This window comes from Balaenoptera borealis (assembly GCF_965194805.1).
Source record: "Balaenoptera borealis genome assembly, chromosome: 5".
Lineage (NCBI taxonomy): Eukaryota > Metazoa > Chordata > Mammalia > Artiodactyla > Balaenopteridae > Balaenoptera > Balaenoptera borealis.
The window spans coordinates 132,101,101-132,121,535 of NC_138862.1; the positions used below are offsets into that span (position 1 = coordinate 132,101,101).

The following is a 20,435-nucleotide window of genomic DNA, read 5'->3' on the forward strand; positions in this document are numbered from 1 at the left end:
GACTCCTGTATATCCCGGCTCCCCCCATTGCCACCTCGGAGCAGTTTTCTCAGGGTTACTTGAGATGCTGCCTCCTGGGCTTGAAGTCCTAAGAAATCCGCCAAATAAAACATAACTCTCAACTTTTAAGCTGTGTAATTGTTTTCAGTCGACACCACCTTTCTGCTCTGTTAGCAAAAGGAGACTTGACGGATGGTCCTAATTCCTACTTGCAGCTGACCTTGGGTTAAGCCCTTACAGTCTTTCCCTTGAAAAGCCAGGATGGTCTCATGATGGACATGGTGGTCTCCAGAACAAAGGTCAGACTTGGAAGTAACAGGTGTCTCTCAGAGCTGACTTAGGGGGTCATGGTGGGGGTGGAACAGAGGACTAGCTCAGCCCTCTGTGGAGGCAAAAGCTGGGTCAGGGTGCTCAGTGTGCTTTTAATGTTCACCAGAGACTATGCTAGTGTCCCAGGCCCTTGCCTGACATACTTTATAGCCTCAATAGGCAAAACACTGAAAATCAAGCAGCTCTGAGGTTCCAGCAAACATCAGGCCACTTGGAAGTTCTGGTTTTAAGCCCCTCAGACCTCTTTAAAGGTACTAACTTAAGAATCAACTCAAGGGTGGTGTTTTAGCTCAGCTTCTCTAACTTTCCTGTGCATTTGAATGCCTGGGGAGTGGTGTTAAAATGTAAATTCCGATCCAGTAGGTCTGGGGTGGGGCCCAAGAGTCTGCCTTTGTCTCCCCATGAAATCGATGCTGAACTACACTTTGAGCAAGGCTTCCTATGATACAGCCCTTTGCAGTTTACCCAGCCCCTCCACAGACTTTGTCTCTTTGATTAATTCACCAACACTGAAGCCTTAGCATCTGCATCTCACAAATAAAGCCACGGGCTCACAGTGGCTCGCCTGGAACCCCAGGCTAGCAAATGGCAGAGCAGCGTTCTATCCCCAGTCTTCTGGCTCAGCGTCACTGCCATTCACTCACAGCCCCAGACAGTTCTTTTTCCTTTTACTCACATGTCTTGTGAGGTCATTTGTCTCAAGGTAAAAGTCCAGAGTTAATTTCATCCTTTTCAATCCTCTGAGCTGATAACCTGATCTCACTTCTCATGCTGTGTGGCAGCTGGGGAAGGAAAGATTTTCAAAAGCTGTCTAGAAAGGGCTTGCAGTAGTTTTGTCTGGAGTGATTATGCCTGCAAGGAAACGAATCACGCTTGGATACACTGCTCGGTGCAGTTTAACGAATAGGATTTCCATCGGGGCTTTCAGTTAGAGGTTTCCAGAGGGGCAGAGCCTGAGTTTCAGGTCCATAGACTTGGCAACAGACTGTTGCTTTCGGTGCCTGAAAATAATAAAAGACTGGAGCCAACCAGCCATGGTCTTTCTGTGGAAACAAAGATATATTTAACTTGGTGGTGTTGGGGGGTACCTATTACATGCCAGATACTCAGCCAGGTGCTTTGTAAACATCACCTCCAATCCTGACAGCAAGGCTGCGAGGTAAGTTGCCATACCCCCTTTATACAGGTTAGGAAACTGAGGCTCAGCAAGGTTAAACAGCTAGGGCCCTGCAGCCCACGGAACACCAGGCCTGTGTGTCTGCTGTGCAGGCTCTTCCCACCATACCACACGACCTCTGAAATGGAAAGTCAGTGAAGTTCAAGTGCAGAGAGACTAAACCTACTCGAATTCCAGCAGCTCCTGACTCAGGGAGCTGGTCCTCTCCCATGGCTATCCTTTTGAGACATCTGTTTTTAGGTTTTGCCAGGCTGCCATCCTTTCCTCCTTTTTTATTAAAAAAAAATTTTTATTAAAAAAATTCTTACTAGAAGTTATAAGAATAGTACAATGAACCTCTGTACACTTCACATAGATTCACCAATAGTTAATTTCTGCCACATTTCTGTGCACGTATGTGAGAGAATACTATATATTCTATGTACTAAATACTATATATATTTTTTTCTGAACCATTTGAAACCATAAAACCCTTACCCTTAAAAACTAGGAACAAAGACATTCTCTTATTCACAGTACAGCTACAGTGAGGAATTATAACAATGACAAAACTACTGTCTAATAAATGCCTTATATTCAAATTTTACCAGTTGTCTGTCAATAATGTCCTTTACAGCAACTTTTTTTTTTTCTAATCCAGAGTTCAATCCAAGATCTTGTAGTGCATTTGCTTGTCATGTCCCTTTGGTCTCCTTTAATCTGGAACAGTTCCTCAGTCAGGTGCTTTTGACCCAGCACTTTCACAAGTCATTGGGAAGGATGTCACCTGAGTTCGGGAGATCCTGAGTGCAGCCCACTGAACCAGTGGGTACCAAGCAGGCCTCTCCTTCGTCTGTGAAATTTGCCACCTGCTCTGCTGACTCTCTCTGAGAGACTTAAAGCCCCCAGCTAGGCAGGGAGGGCTGGGAACAATGCTGTTTATAGGAGCTGAAGCCCACTTTCTTTTTTTCTGTTGTTTAGGGGGTTTTTATTAAAGTTTCATTGTGTAGGCATGATAGATTTAATCCTTGGACATTGGTGATTGAATTCAATCTCCAGCCTCTCTCCCCTCTCAGGAGGCTGGAGTGGGGGTGAGGACAGCCAGCCCCTATCCTGAACCTATCTAGGGTCCTCCCCAACCTGTGGGTCATCTCATTAGCATACAAAAGACAAATTCCCAGGGATTTAGGACCTCTGGCTGAAGCCCACTTTTGATACAAGTGTCAAGCCTCCCCATCCCTGCACCTGGGTGAGCCAGATGGTTCTTAAAGCAGCACTTCCTCTTGGTACCTCTTAATTTCTGAGACATTTAGAGAGGGAATTATGCTCTCAACAAACGCCCACCACTGCCCCCCAACACCTCCCATTTAAAAAAACAGAGATGGCTCCTAATTCACCCTCCTTGGTTTTCTTTCTGGAATCCATGGTGGAGATTAAGAAGCTCCTAACTCAGGGCTGCATGATTGGTTTGGGGCTTATAACCTGATGAGGTTCTTAAGGACATTAAGACAGTCAATTAAGAATGTCAGATTAGCTTTTGGCTCAAAGTTCCCTCGCAATGACCTTGCCATGAGGACTGCAAATGTCACATAAGTAATTGCATTCTTTGTCATTCTGGATTTTTTGGATTCTGGAATTTAAAAACCAGATTTCTAGTCTCCTTAACCATCCAGACAGACCGCTCTGTATATTTTGTCTGAGAAAATGTGATGCAAGATGAAAAAGAAAGTCTTCCCTCACACTGCTTTAGCTGGCCCATAAGAAGCAGCAGTCTACTTCTGACAGCTTTTAACCTGTCGGAGTTAGTACATAAAAATACCAGATGGCCAGGTAAATTTGAATTTTGGATAAACTTTATCTAAAATTCAAATATTGTGTGGGACATACTTACATTAAAAAGTTGTTTGATGTTTATGTGAAATTCAAATTTAACTGAGTGTCCTGTATTTTCTCTGGCAATCCTAAATCTAGGCCCCATGGATTACCTTTTAAGTTTGCTGGAGATTCAAAGATTGAATCTCATCACTACTGAGATTCAAAATAAGGGGGGAAAAGAGTGGATATATGTGTATGTATAACTGATTCACTTTGCTGTAAGGCAGAAACTAACACAACATTGTAAATCAACTATACTCCAATAAAAATTTTAAAAAAATAAAAAAATAAGGGAGAAGACAACCATTATACCATGTCCATGGCCAGCAAATGGACAACGGTATTACCATATTAGTTCTGGGCTGATTTTTGATAAATGAAACAACTAAGTAAATATTGAAGCTAAGCACACACAGTTTTCATGGTACAGATCCACATCCTTTATCTGTAATTTCAAAAGATAAAACCCTCTGAAAATCGAGAGTTTTTTATTTAACTCACTTGCCAGCAACATTCAACCTACAAGATACTAATTAACATCTTCATTTATCTCACTTGGTATGAATTGTCATACTTTTTGCTACAGAAATATTTGTTTGATCATGGAGTGTTACTCTAGACCCCCTAGGGGTATCACATAATATATGATAAATATTGTATTACCTGTTAAGATGAAAAATTCTGAATCCTGCATCTGACCTCAATAGTTTCAAATAGAGAACTGTGGCAGATTTAAAACTTAATAGCCAAAAGATTTTAAAGCTGCATTGTCCAATATGATAGCCATTAGCCATGTGGCTACACTGAACACTTGAAATGTGTCTAGTCTGAACTGAGATGCATTGTTAGTGTAAAATACGCATTGAGTTTCAAAAATTAGTAGGGAAAAGAATATGAAATATATGATCACATGTTGAAATAACAATATTTTGGATATATTAGGTTATATAAAATATATTATGAAAATTATTGAAAATAATATTTTCTGTTTCTTTTCTTGGACCCTTTTTAAAGCCTTTACTGAATTTGTTACAATATTGTTTTTTTTTTGTTTTTTTTTATAAATTTATTTATTTATTTATTTATTTTTGGCTGTGTTGGGTCTTCGTTTCTGTGAGAGGGCTCTCTCCAGTTGCGGCAAGCGGGGGCCACTCTTCATCGCGGTGCACGGGCCTCTCACCATCGCGGCCTCTCTTGTTGCGGAGCACAGGCTCCAGACGCGCAGGCTCAGTAATTGTGGCTCACGGGCCTAGTTGCTCCGCGGCATGTGGGATCCTCCCAGACCAGGGCTCAAACCCGTGTCCCCTGCATTAGCAGGCAGATTCTCAACCACTGCGCCACCAGGGAAGCCCACAATATTGGTTTTTTTTTTTTTTTTTTTTTTAAATGTTTTGGTTCATTGGCCACGAGGCATGTGGGATCTTAGCTTCCTGACCAGGGATCGAACCCACAACCCCTGCATTGGAAGGCGAAGTCTTAACCACTGGACCGCCAGGGAAGTCCCTGTTTCTTTTTTTCTATTTTTAATGTAGCTACTAGAAAATTTAGAATTACTTAGGTGGCTCCTGTTATATTTCCAGTGGACAGCATTGCTTTAGAGAATATCTAAGTGTAAAACTCTTTTTTACAGTTGGGGAAACTGGATGAGAAAGTGATTTGGGTTGTATGAGCAGTTAGTTGCTGAGTCTGAGCTAAACCTTTGGTCTTCTGACTCCTGGCTTAGTGCTCTTTCTATTTTCCCTTCAAAAGACCTGATTCCAGAATGAAAATCCTCAAAGGACGAATCTCTCAACAGTCTCTGGGCTCTATACTTGGCGCTGGAATTCTAAGACCAATTTTAGAGTCTGACTGAGTGTTGGTAGTTCTTGCTGATGGAAGTAGGAAAATCAAACACCAACTTGTAATCAATGGTTTCAGACATAACTGGATGAGACTTAGAGAAGAAAATGAGAAAGACTGTAGCTCACTAGATCCATTTGATGTGCTAGGTTTCAACTAGGTTTAGAAAAGGAGATCTTGGTGAGTGTCCTGCCAGAGAGGCAGTGGAATTTCACTCAGACTCTGATCAGACCTAACTAAACTCCTTCATCAACTCTGCTGGAGATGGGTCAGGGGTAGAAAATCATACCCAGCAGGAAGGGAGGGGGATGTGCCTTTCTGCTTAGCAAGTGGTACAAACAAAGGCCCACTACCTTCAGAAAGATCACCTTCTAGACACAAAGTATTCAGTAATAAGATGTTAGCCACCTAAGAGAATGGTAAGCACTGTCGCAGTAGGCAGGAAATCACTTGTTCAGCAATAGGTATGACTTCCCGACAGAAGGCAGTGGGAAAGGACTTCTTGCCCACCAGCACACAGTGGATTTGGCTCAACGGAGGGAAAAACAAATATCCAAGGGGAGCAGAACAAGGAACTTTGGGGGACGAAATAGAGCCATCAGCTAAGTGAATGTAGACGCAGGCCGCCTCTTGATGTGCCCAAGCCAGGCTTGGGAGGCTCTCAGGGGCTGCATTCTAAGGCACTTGCCTCTCCCATCAGTATAGAAGGAAAGGTTCAAAGTCAAGAGAAAGAGGGAAGAAAGCCCATGAGAGATGTTGCCTTGACAGGTTTCTGTGTGGCCTTGACAGATCATCAGAAAGCTACAAGAAAGTCAGCAGCCTCGTCCCCAGCATCCTGGACAGACCCAGAGCAGCCTGAGAATGGTGCTGCAGCTGGGGAGCTTCGGTAATTTGAAGGTATGGAGGCCTCTGCTGAGCAGGTAATTTTAGCAGTTTGTAGGCATCATTAGCTGCGTTTGCTCATTTACACAAGCTAGCTGGGTGTCTGGGAAGCACTGGGGTGGGGAGAACTTGGCATAGGTGTCACAGAGGGCTGGGTTGGAATTTTATGTAACTGTGAAAAAGTTACTTAATGTCTCTGAGCCACAGTTTCTTCATTAGCAAAATGGACAAGAAAATATGCCCCAGAGCGTTCTGTCAGGTGTGAGTGAGTTAAAGTTCTTGAAGGGTAACTATCCGGAATGTCTGTTTGGCTCTACTTTTACACTTGACCCTAAGTCCTTTCTCACAGGGGGGCAGCGAGCTGCCCATCTTTCCTCTCCTGCCCTCATCCCCCGCTCCTCTCCTCTCCAAAACAGCACCATAGAGGCGTGACAATCCACTACCTGCTGCAAAAGGAAGGAAGAGAGCATCCTGAAATGGAGCATTTTGCCATTTAAGTGATTTAATGAGTCAGAAATTGCTCACTTAGAAAATTTGAGAAACACAGCATATGATTTACAGCTTGACTAGTATTTTAAATCTGCAGTCCTTCTAACTCAGTCAGGACACACACGATTGCAGGAGAGACTCTTCACAGCTAAGGAGAGGGATCCTTTGAAGTAAGTACCCACTCCCATCTCCCAGCACTTCTAATGTGGGGACAACAAAGGGAAGGAAGGTGCTGGAAGCAGATTCGGTGTTCAGTTGGCTCTCACTAAGAAACATTAGCTATAATTTTCAAGTGAATTTTCCAGAGCTTCTGACGAATGAAAAAAAAGGGGTCTAATAGTCTGGATAGCACTGTACCCACTTGACAGGGAAAAAAAAGACGTTTATTATTCATTCCATTAGGCAGACACCCCTTTATCCATAAGAAAATATACACATATTTAATTTCTTCTACCTTTATGTCTCTTTCTAGACCAGAGTTATTAACCTGGGGTTCATGGATGGGCTTAAAGGGGCTTAAAACCCATTAAAATTAAGTGCAAAGTTCATGTATATGTGAAGGTTTCCCCAAAGAGGAGATTTTTAATCAGTTCTCAGAGGAGTTGGTGACCCACTCCCAAATACGCACGCAATGATGAACTACTGCTCTGTAAACTACCACAAAGCCAGTTTCCTTGCGCTCCTGACGGGCTCTTTTTGCCATAAGCAAAGTCACTTTAATCCCGTGGTTCTCCGTGTGCTGCTGCCACCTGGGGCTGGGCGAGTCCTCACCGGATAGGACTGTTTCAATATGTTTAGCATCCCTGGCACCTGTGCAGTAAGTGCCAGTATCACTCCTAGTCATTGTGACAACCAAAAATGATCACACACATTTCTAAACCCCCTTAGAGGGCAGTGCCTCCTCTGGTGGAGAAGATTAAGCTTACCTTCTCCCGCTTCTCTTTCTTCATGAGGAAAATGAGGGAGGCGGGCGAGATGACCTCCCAGCTCCACGATTCAGCGACACCTCACACACATCACCCCTTCTCTGAGTGTCACGTCTGTTCCTATTCACTCCACTAGTCTGACAAATGTGTGTTCCCTGGAGGGACCTGAAAAGTACCCAGAAAAGTGCAGAACCATGGCCTGGCCTAGATCCAGCCCTCCGGGGCAGTTCTCTGGCCTCCCGAGGCTGATGCCCATCCACTGTAAACAGGCTGAGGTGATCTGGAGGGTCAGTTCAGCTCTAGAGTTGGATGATTCTATGAAGTAATGAGTAGAGTCTACGGGACCCTACCTCAAGGAAGTTGCCAGAAGTCTCCGTTCAGATATTATTACAAACCCCCCTTTGGAAAAAAAAAGTGTATAGTGCTCCTACAGGGCTGAGTTAGACACAAAGGACCCAGCATGCTCCTTCAATGCTCTAAGTGTTAGACCACACAGATCAGACATCGAATAAAGGAAAAAAGACGGAAAAAGTCCTAGGGGAGGGGATATCCTGGTTGGGCTTACTGATGAGAATCTGGAAATCTGATTAAGGGAAATTGTGAGGCACCAAGTTCAGATGGTAACTCCGCTCAGAGGCCTGCTTTAGCTCCTGAAGCAGTTAAGAGCTCACAGCCCAAAGCCAATGCATTTTTATTATGATGCATTCATTTTGCCAATAGCTGCTGATTATTTGCTCACCTACTTATATCTTTACTGAGCACCTGAGGTCTTTGAAGACAGGTTGCACAGGACTCATCTTTGCCTCCTTGAAGCATACCTAGCACAGAGCCTGACATACAGTAGGGATTCAGATGGGTGAAACGAGGTGCAGGAATAAGGCTGGGCTGTGTGCTAGAAGGAAGAAATGATAAAAACAAGCTAGGCTGGCTTCTAGGTGGGGCTGCCCACGATGGCCTGTGAACGTCACCTTCCAGCTTTGTCTCCTCTGTCTCCCAGGGGAGCCAGAGCAGTACCTGGTGTGTTAATCCCTCTCTCCCTGCAAATGAGACACTTCCTGAACTCACACACTAGCTAGGAGCTCCTGTGAAGCCAAAGGAGCCATGCTGTTAATTCCTGCTCTCCCCCTCTCTCTCCCCTTCTCTCTAGGGAACAGCATCTGATGGGCAGAAAGACCTTCTACATTTTTCTCTAGAGATTTAACACCATGTAGGAAATTATTCCAAGCAATCACTTTTGAACTGCTGAATCTGAGTATTCCTATTGAAAAATGACAGCCCTGTAATAAGGAAATTTGTGGGCCTTGTGAGAGAGGTTTTGAACATAATAGTCACTGGGTAAAAAGTTAATATTTTCTAATGACGCTGTGATGTAGTTGATTCACCTCCCCAGACAATGTTCCTCTGTAGGCTGTGAGCCCTGCCTATTTCCTGGTCCTCTTCCTGTTTCCTAGGTCTTCCCTTTCTACTGTAGAACTCTTGACTCTTTCCCTCAATCAGTGAGCTCAATCTTGCTTGGTTTCTACAAATCTCCTTTTTGGCCCCTTGGCGATGGTGAGGGTGGTATGGGTAAGGGGATAGGGCAAGCAAGACTGCCCAGTTGTTGGGGTATGGTTTTGGGTCCAGAGCTGGGCTGTGTGATCATCTGGAGTAACTAGGAGTGGTAAGTACCAAAGAGTCACAGAAGATAGTGTCCTGCAGTGTTTCAAAGGTCAGAACAGTGCTTGCTTCAGGAGGATGGCTTGGAAGGGGCTTCAGCTCCTCAGTGACTCCATCACCAGTCCTTCTGCCCAAGGTGCACCAAAGAGGGTTGCGGTGGAGGTTATGACTCTTCCTGACAGAGCTGTGTGCTGATCTGGGGAGGCTGGAGAATTGTGTGTGCTTATGCAGGGCCATTCTTCAGGCAGGGAGAAATTCCTAGCAGCAGAAATTGGCTAATATGACCAAGAAACAAAAGGCTTCAGCAACATTTGACTACCAAGGTCTTCTCAAGAACAGAAGATGTCCATGACACCTGCCTAAATCTGGGAAGCCCTTAGAAAGTCCCTTCTTGTGGACTAGGACCAGTAGCCTCCACTCTCCAACTCAGCTCCACCAGCTAAAGGCGGCCGGAAGTGGTGAAAAGGACACAAGTTTGAGAGGAAGATCTGGGTTTGAGTTTTATATCTGCCTCTGCAAACTAGCAAGTCACAAACTCTCAGAGTTTGAATCTCATCTCTAAACAAAGGCACTACAGGTTTCAAGGTCCTTTAAGATCTTAAATTTATTGAAATAATATTTATCGAGTACCTGCTATGTACTAGGTACTTTCAAGGTGCTTGGGATACAGCAGAAAACACAAAAGACTAAAATCCCTGTCCTCATGGGGCTCACATTCTAGTGGAGGGAGCTTGATAATAAAGATAAGTAAGTATATTATCTTGTGGTTTAGAGGGTGATCAGTACTGTGGGATGAAACAAAGCAGAGTAGGTTAAGGAGGACCAGAAGAGGTGAAGTCAGGGGCTGGGGGAGAGGGCAAGTCACAAATTCTCTGACTGATGATTTTCTGGAATCTCAAGAATGCCTTCCTAAGTAAACCTTCTGAGGAATAGGGACATGATGCCTGTTGAGATCACATAATCAAAGAGTGGAAAATGAGGTTTATCTTTCACAAGATTTGGGTATGATCTCAATTAGCAGCTCTTACCTCAACTCTAGTTCATTTCCATGAGGAGAAGGTGGATCTTATTTTTAATGCTCACTAAGGGTTTGGGTTGGGAGTACTGACACGGAAGTCCCAAAGCTCAGGAGGGGCCATTTCTATTGACAGCTTCCTCCTCAACTTGGGATTCTTGGAAATCCCACAGGAGGAGGTTACAGGTGACAGGCAGCTTACAGATTTACTACCCAAGACTCTGTAATTACTGGGAGCCTCGGATTTATTGGTCAGGGACTGCCTAATCGCGCTAAATGGCAACAAATATCATTGTGAAAAGCCAACTAAAAATGACTCAATAAATGATCAATAACTCACTGGAAACTCTTCTTCCTCCATGAATAAAATACTCTTATTGTGCCAATGCTTGGTTGTAAGTTTTTTGGAGGTTTGATTGATTGATTCATTCATATATATTCATTCCCTCCCTCCCTCTTTCTTTGCAGAACTGGCTAAAATATCTATTTGAGTTCTGAAATGAGAACTAACTCATTTATATAATTTTCCTAATTGTAAAGATCTGGGTAGAGGAAGGAAGGAGAAAAGCAAAGATTGGCACATGGCACATGATGGCAGTGGGTGCTTGCCAGCTGGCAGACCTCACAGGATGCAGTTGTACTTAACAAGTGCAAAAACCACTGGGTGGTGGCTCCCATTGACCATAATGAAAGTAACGGATTTCCTGGCAGACGTTTACTGTGTGAGGCCCAGTAGCTAATTGGCTCCCAAATCTGATCCCAGGGAAGACAATACTTGGAAAGGTCATCTGGAAATTAGGACATTTTCCAGAATGTACACTATCTTGTAGCTTTCCAAATCCCTGTTTATCATATTATTCCTCAGGGCCTCTTTTCTGAAAATGTACGTTTCTGTTCTTCAGACTGAGACAAAACAAATACACTGGTTGGAAAACATTATGAAGCTTTACAACAGGGAAATATTCAGTATGTTTCCTTTGTTGGCACCATTTACGTGACTACAATTCATAATAAAAGAGAATGTCTTTTTGTTATTAGATCGTATGACATCATTAGGGACACTGTGAAAATCCATAGCTCTCTAGACTCATTCTGTAGATTCAGGTAAAAATGTTTACAGTATGCTTTCTAGCTTTGAAGTGGAGCCGATATGACTTAGGAGTCAATCTTTTGCCCTCTTTTTCCCTCAGCACTCAAATTTGTAATTATTTCTACTGCATCCTTTGTAATAGTACTTCTCAAACTTTTAGGTCCATATGAATCAGATCCTTTTATTATGTCTAGGGTGACGCCTGGGATCCTGCATTTCTACAAGCTCTCAGATGAGGCCAGTGCTGCTTGGCATTGTGCTCCACGGACCACATTTTGAGTAGCAAAGAGGCAGAGAGACATTTCCATATCACAGCTGCCCTGATCTGGGCCTGTGTCATCTTGCTGGACTTTTGTGACAGCTCACTGACCCTTCTATTCCAAACTCTTTCTCCACACTGTCCAAGAGCCCTTTCTAAAATATAAATCTGACACCATTCTTCTCTTCTTACAGCTCCCTTCTGTGGCTCTGCGCTGCCTATAGATGAAGTGTCAGGTCCTTAATGATGGCTGTTGGGGTCCTTCATGATTAGGCCCTGCACCTCGCCAGCTTCTTCTGCCATTCTGTATCTTAATATTGATGTCCTTGTGTGGCAGCCAGCTTCCAAGATCTCCTCAATGATCTCATGCCCTTGTGTAGTCCCCTCCCTTCTTGCATAGGGCTAACTTGTATAATCACTAGAATTTTGTGTGACTTCTAAGATTAGGTCATAAAAGATATTTTGGTTTTGCTTTGCTTTCTCTTGGATCATTTACTCTGGGAGAAGCCAGATGTCATGTCATAAGAACACGTGGGCAGGCCTATCAAGAAACCCACATGGTAAGGAACTGAGGCTTCCGGCTAACAGCTGCATGAGTGAACCATTTCAGAGAGACCTTGAGCTAGAACCCTTCAGGCTAAGCCACTTTCAAATTCCTGACCCATAGGGACTGTGAGATAATAAATGTTTATTGCTTTAAGCCACTAAGTTTTGGGGTAAGTTGTTGTGCAGCTATAGATGCTGGTGCCTCTTCCGGGAAAATATTTCACCTGGGTAACTTCTAGTCATCCTTTGAGACCCAGATCCCCAGATATGTCCTCCAGGAAGCCTTCACTGACCTCTTCCCTCCAGATTTGGCCAGATAACTCTTCTTTGGGTTGCCATGATGCCCTAGGCGTGCCTCTATCCCTATATTTATTACACTGTCTAGTTGTTATCTATATGTCTGACAGTCCCTCTAGACTGTGAGCTCCTTAGAGGCCGGGGACCGTATCATTTTGGTATACTGAGTGCTAATCATAGTATCTGAATCATAACAGGCACTTACATATGTTGGAATGAACAAATGAAGGAGGTCAACTGCCCTGCAATAATGATTTTACTGCAACTATATCCCTTTTTCTTGGAAGTTCTTTAAGCACCTGCCACTACTTGCTTGACCTGCCATCTCACATGGGCCAGCTATGACACAATCCATTGACTGCTGAGTTTCCAGTTTTTTATCACATCACTCATCCACCGAGTTACTTCAGTGGCTCTTAACCAGAAGAACACATCGAAATCACCTGTGGAGATTTAAAAGAATATATATATGTATGTGTATACACACACACACACACACACACACACACACACACACACACACACACATACATATTCCAGTCCTGCCCCCAGAGATTCTGACTCACTAGTTGTGAGCTCCAGACATATACATTTTAAAAGTCTCCAGGGGCTTCCCTGGTGGTGCAGTGGTTGAGAGTCTGCCTGCTGATGCAGGGGACACGGGTTCGAGCCCTGGTCTGGGAGGATCCCACATGCTGTGGAGCGGCTGGGCCTGTGAGCCACAACTACTGAGCCTGTGCTCCGCAACAAGAGAGGCCGCGATGGTGAGAGGCCCGCACACCGCGATGAAGAGTGGCCCCCACTCGCCGCAACTAGAGAAAGCCCTCGCACAGAAACGAAGACCCAACACAGCAAAAATAAATAAATAAATAAATAAATTTATAAAAGTCTCCACAGGTGACTTTTCATACACAAGTTGATATTCATTTATTTATTGATGTTTAATTTATGTCCAAAAAGAATAGGAGGTTTATAAGAACATACGATTACTAAAACAAAACAACAATAACAAAAAAACCAAAACTCTTAAATATAGGGAAGTCTAATAATAAGAACAAGTGATGATAAGTCTTGGTAGGAGATGATTATTATACCAGAAAATCCAGGCTAGGGAAACTACTGCAAGTGAACAAAAATTTTTTTAGAGCTTCCTTGGAGCCAAGACAAAAAGAGATTTGAATGGATTACACAACTGTCAACAATTTGAAAGAGGTAGCATATAAGTTTGTCAGTAAAGACAACTTTTGCTCTAGTATTGAATTATAAGAGGAATTATCTCACAACTCTTTACACAAGAGGCATTGAAACACATGAATATGTTTTCGATACTTTTTTTTTAAACAAAAAGTGCAGGAAACTTTTACATACAGCTACTTTCAACAAAAGACAAAAGCATAATGTTAAATTCTAGGGTGGTGAAGGTATTTCTATGGAGAGCCAAATAATGAAGTATGTAGCTTCATTGTCATCTGCCTTGATACAAGAAAATTATAGAACCTGGAGGAGAAAATATCATGAATATTCCATTCATTTTCAATGGTCTCACTCAGGCTTTTTGCAGGAGCCCAACTGTAGCTAAGTCCAAACCTGGGATATTCTCCCAATGCAGCTCTGTTGCCAAGGATGGAAGGTGGAGACAGAAGGCGTGTAGGTGTGGAATGAATGCTAGCCACATTGGTTCATGAAGGCTCCTGCCCACAGGGCTCAGAATCACCACACTGGGGTGTCAGCAAACGATGCAGGGAAGGTACATTTCACCTGCAAGAGCCAGTGCTGTGAGCACTGCACAGCAGCACAGGGTACAGTGATCACATCTAACTCAAAGCATGCATTTTGTCTACCAACAGGTTGGGAGGTCAAGGACAAATTTTTTAATGAATTATTTCAAAGTTTCAAGGTAGAACATCAAACCTCAAAGGCATACAGAATGTTAGAGGCAGAAGAAGCAGCTATCTGGAGGGAGTATGTTGGAAAAAGAACATGCAATCAAAGCATCCTGCCTTGCTCGTCTGGCTGTGATGATTCCTAGCGGATCCATGCCAGACTAGTCCATCAGGGATACTCGACCTTTGATTAGTGGTCAACTGGTCAGTGAGGTATCATACAGCCACTACCATACTCCTGGTTCTCCTTGCCAAACACCAAGGGCAACTTTGGGGGTCCCCGAAAAGCCCTAGGACTACAAGTGCAGACTGGGAAAGCACTGGGGCCCTAAAATGATACTCTATGAAATTAATATTTCAGAAAACTTGCAAAGATTGTAGAGTTCAGCTATGCTTGCAAGTTCTGACTGTCATGTGAAGAGACATTCTAGCAAGTGCTGAAATTGATGGAACTATTCTATGTCTGCACTGTCCAATACGATGGCCACTAGTTACATGTGGCTACTGAGAATTCCAAATTTTATTTAATTACAAATAATTTAAATTTCAATCACCACATGTGTTGTTAAATATGTTGTTATCATATTGGACAGCACAATTCTATAGGGTATGGACTAAACTGCTTCTCCTCTAGAACTGCTAATTGAGGCTCCTGACTTCATTGTCTAGTGAGGGGTGTCCCCAGGTAAAGCTGTATGTTCCATGGGACACCTGGTCGTGTGCCCTGAGAGCTTTGGCAGCAGCCTCGACCAGATCAACAGGGCCTCCCAAGCCAGGAGTGTCAAGTTCAAGCCTTGTGGGAGAACAACCCCTCCACCGTTCTGGGTCTCTGGGTACCGTTAGATATCAACTTGTCCAAAGAGCTCTAGGAAATGAGGATGGAGACATGGGAGTTAAAAGTACTACCTTACATCTGAATATCAAAAGCAGCAGGAATATAACTAAACTTCAGCAGGCACTGTGGTAAGCACTTTCCTGTCATGGTAAATAATGTGACTTGGTTTTCCCAATCTGCATTCCACCTTCCTTCTAGTTGGAGAGGCTGAGGCTTAAAACATGTCTCCCCGACTCCTGCTTGTGGCAGTGTTCTGGATGTGTACTGCATGCTGCAGGAGGCCTGGAGGCCCAAGCAAGCGAGAGGCCACTGTCCTGCAGGTCAGCTCCCGCTCAGAATGACAAGCAGCGAGGCAGCTGTATTCAGCATTCCTGTATCCTGGTCATGGTGTTGTCAGAGCTTAGAGGAGGCTGTGGTGGTCCCTGACCTCTGGATCACTGCTACAGTGGTGTGTGCTTGGACCTGACCATTCCTGACTTCCACTGTCCCGGCTTTCCAAAAGTTTAGTCAGCACTTAATCCTCTTTATGCAATCCCTTTCTGCTCGAACTACTAGAGTGATTTCTGCTTCCTGCACTGTTTTCCTGATCAACACCCCTGCATTATCTCATTTTGTCCCCTCAGCAACCCTCTAAGGTAGGTAATTTCACCATTACCTGTTTTACAGATAATCAAGTCCAGTTCTGTTTGTGGTAAGTACTTTGCACATTCGTGGTCTCATTTTTTCCTCCAAACAAATCTAGACCTATATCATGGACTGTTTCAAAAGCCAGGGCATGTGCTTAGAACATCAATGCTTATTTTTGTGATGAATTTGTACCCAAAGCAGAAAGGAACAGAATGTAATGGCAACTTGTGGTGGATGATGCTATCTTTGCTAGAAAATGGTGTTGTCACCTGTGGATGTAAATTTAAACCCAAGTTAGCTGTGTTCCTGCTGAGAAAGTCATAGTTCTAAGTTCATAGAATGAATCTCTAACCACAGACAAGCAGCTACAAATGAGGTTCTTGCTCAAGACTAACTGGACAAGAGAATGTGGATGGCTAAGAACAGCCTTCTTTGGGGGAATTGACACTGTTAACCTACTTCTCTAAAGTCAGGTATCTAAACTCTAAGCATTTTCACCTCCAGATCCCCAATACTCCATAACTCACTGGTTATTCTCTTTGTAGGATGAGCTATTGACCACTCCACGGACACATCAAATAACTGCTCTGAAATAGTTTCTCTCAGGCTAGAGAGGAAGAAAACACTCATTGCTAGACTGGCTGTGACTTGGGCAGGGGGTCTCTCCCTCGCGCTCTAGCAGAGGCTGTGTGGTGTGCAGAAGGACAGCACGACAGACTGACCTCTCCAACTTGCCCAAATGCTGCCTGCAAGCTCTGACTACACAGTGCGTGGATTATCTGTGTCCTTCTCACACTTCTGTTGCTAACTTTGGGCCATTTGATTGCTTACAAATCCATCCTTCTAGAGGCTGGAATTCATGATAGAATTAAAACTCAAACCAGTGAATCTGACTTTTAAGCATCATTAGAGTCTCTGAGTAATATCACTCCGAGAGCTTCTTTTCACCCTTCCAACGAGTCAAAGAGTAAAGATGCAGCACTCAGGGCATCGGGGAAGGTCAAATTTTAAAAATTTATAACGTTCTATTTTTGTTTAGCTTATTCTTTTTCACCACAAAAATACTATACGGAATTGAGTCATTTTCTGAGAGAAACTATTATTACACAGAAATACTTTGAGGGAGGTAAACACGAGATTATAAACTACTCATTTAAACCAGTAAATCAGCTGTTACTATCAGTGAGTACTCTTTAATGTTTATCATTTAATAACTCAACATTGTGAGCTCATCTATGAACCAAGACACTTTTAGATCCATGAAGAAATTTCACTTTTAATTGTAAGTCAGATTCACCAAGCACTGAAAAGACTCACTTAATCTAACTGCAATTAGGATAGAATGGTAATGTCGTGAACAGTACCATATATAGTATACCTGAAGGACTGATACAGCTTTCAGAGGTAGCAAACGTTCAGGAAATAACTTAGCTCCGGATGACATAAATGTTCCTTGCTATTTGCTTATGCAAAAAATGGAATTCAGCTAATTTTCACTCCAATTCATTCCCTCTAACTTACCACCATGGGATTTTGATTATTCTTCTCCAGGAAACTACATGAATTGCCAGTTCACTGCTATCTGGAATTCCTGTAACCTCTGCGCTCGCTACCTCACCTGCAGTATTCTCAACAGGTTAAGGTCTTTGCAAGGGAACAAAGCACTTGGCTTGCGAAGTTTTATAAACCATCACTTCGTTATCTATAGCAGCAGAGAACTTCCAAAAACGCGGAAGGCTTGTTTAAGTATTTCAAATGGAGGATCACATTTTCATCCCATTAGAAGGCTATTCAGGACAAAAATTTGTTTTATAATCATAAATCAAGAGCCCATCCTCAGGAGATTTGGAAAAAAGATGCCTGGTAATAAAGGGATTCTTTTTGGAAATTTTGTTAAGATTTCTGCATAACAACCCTTTTGTGTGAAAGGGGTATGATTACTAGATTACAGGTTCTTTGAAGGCAGTACCACATCTCCTGCTGCTTGAATGACACACAGTGGGTACTTAGTAAATATCCGATGAACTGAATTCTCAGAATCCACAAGCATTACAACACTCTTATCTCTAATTATAGTCAGTAACCTTGGGGATAGGGCTCCCTGCTTCCTCCAGACCCTCTGACTGGGTTGGTGGGCTCACAGAAACCTTAAACCATGAAGGTGAAAGCTCAGTGCTCTCTTTCTCCCATTTTTGTTTGAACAATCTTTCTATGTTACTATGGCAATGCCTGGCATCAGGATGCTCTGTAAATGAAAGTGGGAAGGAGGAGGAGACCATGAGTGATGCAGTTCATAGAAAAATCTGCCCAGAGGGCAACCTCTTTGGCAATCTGCAAAGCTTGTGCATGTCCCATTTCATAATAAATGCATTTAAATAATACATGACACTATATAAAACAGACACAATATGTTGAAACAGAGCTATTGAGCCCAGGAAAACTGCATTAAGTATGAGATTATAAGTAAGTGAATATTTTAAGACAGAATTTAGTCCATAGATAACAGACTTTCTCATTTCAACACATAAAGATAATAGCTGTGGAATTCCAAACATGAGTACATGAGGCTGGATATTAATCTGGGACCTGATGTGAATGGTGAGTACACTGGTTACTGCAGTTAAAAGGGCAGGGATAAAGTAAAGAAACAAATATTTGCCCACTGACATGTGCAACTTTAAGGCTGGGTCTGATCAAAGCTAGAATCTGAGATGGGGATGAGAAAAGGGCATGCAGTGTCTGACACTTGAATCACGAAGTCAAGTTTCTCCATACTACTTTTGGACTGTGCTGACTATAGCTTATTAAAACCCAAGCTGGGAATGCTCCTGCCTGCCCGAAGTAGGCACTATAACACCTTAGGAAACCTATCCGCAGATAATTTTGTGTGAGGACATATGAAGAAAACTGCTATGGCTTCTTGATTTATGACTTCATTAAAATGTTTGGGCTTCAAACCTCCATCAATGCTTATTGGAATTAAAGCTTCTTAAAATGGAAATATTCAGTGATAAATGAATGCAGCTTGGATCTTAGGAGAGGGGAAAACAGAGCACTCTAGGCACCCTTTATATTCCTCCAGGAAAAGAGTAATATTTTCTGCCATTGTATACTAGTAAGTCTCAGGAATGAGTGGGTAAGAAGAGGTAAGTGAGAGCGCGAAGAGAACAATCACTGATTCTCAGCCAGGAAGAGCAGAGATGCCAGCGCTCTTTCAGAAATGCATTAAGGAAAAGGTCTAAATTGTTCCTGCTTAGAAAGACCACAACCAACTCAGAAATCAAAGGGCAGCTGTGTCTATTACAGACATTACCTGACTTGGTATCCATAAAGATCTCAGTTTAAAGATGTAACTTTGAGATGGGCTGTTTGTGAAGATTCCCACAAGGACACAGGAGTGTGAGCTTCCTAGGCAGCTCTAACTTATCTTTATATATTCACAGCACTTAGCTACATCTAGCAGATATTAACTATTTGATGAATAAATGAATGAAACAGCTACCACTTCCAAAGAGAGCCCCAATTCTTCCTTGTGGTTTCTCGCTGTCCATTTGTTCAAACTATCTCAGGATCTAGAGATGATGCGGTTACTGCCATCAGCACCAAGCTCAACAAAGGCTCACTTATCCCTCTCTTTATAAACTCAAGTGTGGATAAGTAGCTCAAACAATCAATGGGGGTTTAACCCAAACATCTCACTTCTGTTCACCCCCGTTCACCATATCTTATTCCACTGGTCCTCTCACTCACTACACTCCAGACACAATTGGCCATCTTGCTGTTCCTCAACAATTATGAGCATGTTCCCACCCCAGGGCCTTTGCCCCTTTTGTCCTTCCCTACCTGGGATGTTCTTTTTTATTCACCTCGGCAGGGCAGGGTGCTTATTTTCATTCAGATTTCAGTCTAATGTTAACCTACTCTGAGATGCTTTTCTTCACCACTTAACCAAACTAGCTACCCAGTCACCCACTATCACATCTCTGCATAGTAGGGGTCTCTTTCTGACTTTAAACATTTCCTTATTGTATGGGCTGCCCAACTGCACGTTTCCAGGAAGGCAGAGATCTTATTTATTATTCACTATCAAGAATGATGCCCAGCACATAGTAGAAGCCTAGTATTCTTATTAAAAACAAAAAGCAAGTCTAAAATGGTCACAGGTGAGTAGCTCTACAAGCAAGAAACTACTTCACTGAATGCAGGTTCCTGAACCAAGCTAGGTGCTAAGCAAAGACACTTAACATCTGGCTTAAGGTATACCTGAGTTGGTGAGTTGGCATAGTTCTTCCACATCTGATCAGAGTTTCTCTCACCCCTTGAACCCACAAAACCAATTCTTAGTATCCTTGGCTCTGGGCTCTGTCTCCACAAGGCATCCACCTAGCTGGACCCTGGAGAATCTGCTGTGGGCATCTTCCTGTTCTGTGCCAATTTAGGAACTGCCTCCTTGACCGTTAGGACAATTCAAAGAACTGATCTGCCAGACCCATTCTCCTGAGGCCTATCCTATTTATAAGAATCACAGCCACCCTCTAGGTATCGAAAAACTTTCTTTGCCCCTATGCAAGTTGTCCTTACTAGTGGCCACTTGGTACTATACCAGGACTCAAAGACTTACTCTTTCTCTTCCTTTTGCAAAACTTATATTTTCTTTTTGGTAACCCATTATTTCCCCTAACTGCTAATGTGTAATAGTTAAAGGAACACTGGGCTTGAAGTCAGAATCC

General features: G+C 43.0%; 1 protein-coding gene across 4 annotated transcripts in view; it reads right to left on the reverse strand.

Moving 5' to 3' along the window:
• Positions 1-20,435, reverse strand: part of TMEM108 (transmembrane protein 108) — a 609,399-nt gene that overhangs the window by 95,164 nt on the left and 493,800 nt on the right. The gene's annotated exons all lie outside the window — the stretch shown is intronic.